Source organism: Chelonus insularis, unplaced genomic scaffold (assembly GCF_013357705.1).
Source record: "Chelonus insularis isolate UGA/USDA-ARS -01 unplaced genomic scaffold, ASM1335770v1 contig_644_pilon, whole genome shotgun sequence".
Lineage (NCBI taxonomy): Eukaryota > Metazoa > Arthropoda > Insecta > Hymenoptera > Braconidae > Chelonus > Chelonus insularis.
Window position 1 is genome coordinate 405 of NW_023276683.1, and position 5,402 is coordinate 5,806.

At 42.7% G+C, this 5,402-nt stretch overlaps 1 pseudogene; it reads left to right on the forward strand.

Moving 5' to 3' along the window:
- Positions 1-217: 217 nt before the first annotated feature.
- LOC118070543 (uncharacterized) lies at positions 218-372 on the forward strand (annotated as a pseudogene).
- Positions 373-5,402: the final 5,030 nt, after the last annotated feature.

Genomic DNA, 5,402 nt, shown 5'->3' on the forward strand with positions numbered 1-5,402 from the left:
TATTCCAATAGTCGGCTCTCCTGGTGTTGATGTGCTGAAACTCGTAATCGAGTGTAAGTTCTGGTGGATAAGGTGGAGATGAGCCCAAGACATATCGATGGTCGATGCTGTATCTGTTGGTCGAGTCCAACACATCACACCATATATATCATTTTGTAAATGTAACATGTATAGATTATATAGACATTTAACAATGTAAATTAAAATGAAAAATGATTATTATAAACGGTGAATCATTTGGCTCGTAAATCGATGAAGAACGCAGCTAATTGCGTGTCAACTTGTGAATTGCAGGACACATAAACACCGACATTTCAAATGCATATTGCGGTCTACGGATCCAATTCCCAGACCACGCGTATCTGAGGGTCATATCTACATACAAAACTGCATACTATACATATGCGAATTATATCGTAATAAATGTTCATCATGTAATTTAATGATGTCACTTTAAGTTATCATCACCCCATAATAAGTTAATCATCGAGTCCATGAATGATTTTTATATCTCGTAAAAGGACAGATTGATTTACAACTTTTTTTAGTGTATTTATAATTTTTTTTATTACGACCTCAGATTAAGCGAAACTACCCGCTGAATTTAAGCATATTATTAAGCGGAGGAAAAGACACTAACTAGGATTTTCTTAGTAGCGGCGAGCGAACAGGAAAAAGCCCAGCACTAAATTCCGTAGTCAATGCTACTGGAAGATGTAGTATTTAGGAGGAATCAACTAATCCGTAGCATCATTTTAAGTCCATCTTGAATGGGGCCACTTACCCATAGAGGGTGCCAGGCCCGTAATGACTGAAATATGTTTCGGGTGGTTTCTCCTTAGAGTCGGGTTGCTTGAGAGTGCAGCTCTAAGTGGGTGGTAAACTCCATCTAAGCATTTAAAGGAATGCCTTGTGCTCCTAAATCGACTGGATGCTCGAAAAACCCAACAGGCAGGGTACTCCGAATCCGGAACGGCTCGGTGAGCCTCACCCAACCAAAAATGCGCAGCCCCCCCGGGCCCCGCATTCTTAGCATAGAAAAAGTATCTTTTAACCTCTCGCAATGGAGGGCTGCTGTCAGGGCTCGACAGCGGGTTTCCGCAGAGGCAACTGATACTAATAATAATAATAATCATATTAATAATAATAATAACAATTGCGATGCTGCCTATGATAACGATCATGAATATTTTAGTAATACTAATAATTATGAACATAACATCACGGTATGCAAACCCCGAGACCACCAAGACGGTTTTAGCTCCGTCCCGACCCCAGGTGGTCAGGCGCCACCCAGGGGCACTACAAGGAATGCCGTCACCAGAAGAACGGACGAGCTCCGTCTTCTACAGCTAAATCTACATCTGAACATTAAATCCACAAAAGAAGCGTTTGCACTTGTGAAAGAAAAGCAACTGGATGTACTGTTATTACAGGAGCCCTACTCCATGAATGCTGGTTCACAAGGCTACGCAGTTAGAGGATTCGGCCGAGCCCTAGTTGCTGCGAAAACCCTTAAACGGGAAAACCCCAAATCGGCTATTGTTGTAGTTAACTCTCTTCTTAAGATGCTCTATATCGACGAACTTAGTACTGCACACTGTACGTGTGCCCTCATTGAAGGGCTTGGGTATTCGTTTTACGCTATTTCACATTATTTCCAGCACAAGGACCCAATCGAAGTTCATATCAAACACTTACGAAAGGTCCTGACGACCCTTAGAGGCAAGCAAGTTCTTATCTGTGTGGATGCGAACGCCCGATATTCTCTGTGGTCACCAGACTTCGACACCAAAGGGGAAAAGCTTGCAAACTTCTCCGCCGAATTCGGTCTGGAAGTTCTCAGACCATATGGCCATCGGAATCCAGCTTGGTCGAAGTGGAGTGCAGGGTGAAACTTACACAGAGGCAACCCGATGGTTCAATGTCAAAGCAACCGATTGGGAAACCTTCGGTAAGCTGATACCCGAGCTAAAGAGCACACATTCTGCTGGACCACTGCTGGACTCTCCGATGAACATTGACGGATTCGCTGACACTCTCGCAAATGAGTTAACGGATATTTGCGAAAAATCCATGCCGCGTCTGAAAGCACCAAGGAAAGCGAATCCTTGGTGGAATAACCATCTGTCCCGCATGAAGCGCAGTGTTTATAAACTGCGCCATAGATACCAACGTACCAAGAAGCTTAGTGCAAATACCCACCGAATTACGACGGCGAGACTCCGATACCGCCAGCAGGTAAGGAAGTACTCCAAAGTAATTGAAAGAGCGAAGACAGAGAGCTGGAAGAACTTCGTCACAACCTACGAAAACGAGGAGAAATGGGGCGTGGTATACAAGCTTGCGGCCGATAAGATTCGAGCCGAAAAAGTTATGAATGTGCTCCGAACTAAAGAGGGTGGTGAGACCCTGGACTTTAAGGAAACAGCCGAGCGATTGCTGGCAGTAGATGTAGTTGATGATCACCCGGAAAAGGACACAGATGAACAGAGCAGGATAAAGATAAACGCTCTCAACCTACCCAACACAGACGATGCAGAACCGTTCAACAAAGAAGAACTCAAGCAAGTCGTCCAAACGCTTAAGAATGGAGAAGCTCCAGGACTAGACCTGTTGGAAGTGGAGTTCAACAAGGAAACATTTCTGATCACCAATATGGATTTATGGAAGGGCGATCAACCGTGGATGCGATACTGACGGTGTGGTGCAAGAGTCCACGGAACGTAACGTGGTTGCATTGCTCTTCAATATCTCGGGCGCGTTTGACACTGTATGGTGGCCCTTAGTCCTCGAGGGACTAAAGTCACGAAACTGCCCCAAAAATATCTACAAGGTAATGCAAAATTACTTTACAGATCGCACAGTTAGCCTATCATGGGAAACTGGCTTAACCACAGAAGTAGCCACGCGTGGATGCCCTCAGGGATCTGTGCTTGGCCCACTGTGTTGGAACATCATGTTCGATAATGTCTTGAAACCACTTGATCAGTCTGAACATGGAAAACGATATGCAGCGTACGCGGATTATCTAATTGTCATCATATATGGCACTTCAAAGGAGGCCTTTAAAGCCAAAGAACAGGCAGTCGTTGACACAATACTCACTTAGTGCAAGAATGCCAAGCTCGAGCTGTCAAAAACGAAGACGGCGGCAATCTTCATGAAGAAAGAAATAAAACTAAGAGGCAAAAGGAATTACAGGGACAAAAACAATCTCAACTACAGAGAATATAAGCCACATCTCAGAAGAAAGAAGGACAGGCATGAATGTAAACCGCTTAAGATTACTATAGAGGGTAACAAAATAAAGTACCCAGAAGTGGTCAAGTACCTGGGGTTCTAGTTTGGCAGAGACCTTAACATCTCCATGCATATTCATAAACGACGGGCGCAAGCGGAAAAGTTATTCCATAGAATAAGACGCCTTTCGCAAATGCGTTGGGGACTAACTTATCACACCCGTCTAACCATATATAGGGAGTGCTTCCTGCCGGTGATTGCTTATGCGTTCCCAGCATGGAGCGATTTGTACAATGCTAAAGATCGGCTAACGCTTGCGGCCGCACAGAGGAGTATTTTGGGAGTCGTTGCGCATGCTCGCGCATCCACCTCGAGGGATGGCCTCTGCGTGGCGGTGGGCGTCCCGCCTATACGCATAGCGATCAATGATCTTAATGCACGATATACACTTCATACTGACGAAGTAGTAACGAACAACGGCACTAGAATCTCCCTAAACAACAACACGTCAGGGGAGACGTCGACGCCGATAATGAACCTCAGATTGCAAACGATAAAAATATGGCAGGCAGAATGGGACGCATCTGAGACGGGCCGCAAAACATATCACTTCTTCCCGAACATAGCAGACAGGCTCGATAATAAATGGATACGCCTAAACAACATAATGACACCAATATTCATAGGACATGGCATATTCCGTGCACAATACGCCACTGAAGCAGATCCAACCTGCCCTAATAGCAATAGGGGAGATGAGGACAAAGTAGAGCACTTCTTGCTGCACTGTCCCATATATAGAGACAGACGCACGAGTCTCATAGCGGTCATACGTTCGGAGACGAACGTTGACCTCAGATCGACATGGTCTGAAATAGCGCCAAAGTTTGTCCAAACAAAGGACACATGTAGGGCCCTTGAACAATTTGTCAAGATATGCGGGAAAGAGAAATTGTTCGAGGAAGTTAGAATAATCTGCAAAGCGGTAAGGGAGAAAAGGAGGGGAGCGCGAACGGAAGCGGCAATGCCTAGCACACAGAGCACACAGAACCCTCCACCCCGTAGAAGTAGCAGGTCATTACCAGCGCCGTAAGAAAACATAGCTCGTGAACTTCATTGATCTACACCTAGGTGTTGTCAGAGCACCTAGGCACAGGTTGCAGGTCTGCAATCTTCGCAGAACACCTAAAACCTGTGGATCAAACGGATAGGGATTCTCACTTAACAATCCTCAACAAAACAATAAAACAATAAACTTTTATATATTTCAGGAAACATCTAAAACTAACCATTTTCTTTCTTTCAGCTGTTGACAATATAACGGTGCATAACGGTGCTGCCGTCACTAGAAGTAAAGTCATCCCCAGAGTTATGCCCTATAAGGCGAGGTACTCAAACAAAATGTCCTTCTCAGGACAGGGAAACATGATGATATCAAGTTTTGGTCACTTAATTGTTTATCTGTGATATAAGTTATGGTGAATTTCGATATTTATCTCAGACTATGTATGTAAGAAACTCATACGACATTTACGTATATGCAACTGACGGAGATTTTTTTGTACCTGATTATCTTCACCCTTAATGCTGAATTGTGCAGAAATTCCGGTACGAGCGTGTTGTGCCGTGTTTGCTATACATGTTTATCATATTATTTATTAACATTATCATAATAGTGCCAGTATTTTGAGTGCTAAAAATTAGAAACGTTGACTTTTTATCAATCCAAGATATACCCATGTACGCACTATAGCGAAATGTCAATTCTAACAATTTCAGTTATTATAAATTATTACACTGATTTTCGATGAAAAAAAATTGGTCAGGTTTTTACACCATGCCCATAAATTATTACTGAACGATTATTTATATTTATTTTAATTGTTTTATATTTTATTTTCTTGTATAAAGTTGTCAAGTGTCGCCTATAAGGAATACATGTAGATTAAACTTGCTTATATCTCTGTACTTTTAACAATTTATATAACTTCTTTTTTGTAGTTTTACTATAAACTGAGTGATAGAATTTATTATTTAAATGTTATTGGTGTGTTTGGTGATACATTTATATTTATTTTATAGCTTTAAAGTCGTTTGACATTATCAAGAGACACGTTTATTTTAGTAGTGTCTCGAGCGCCAAGTATGAATAGCGGTGA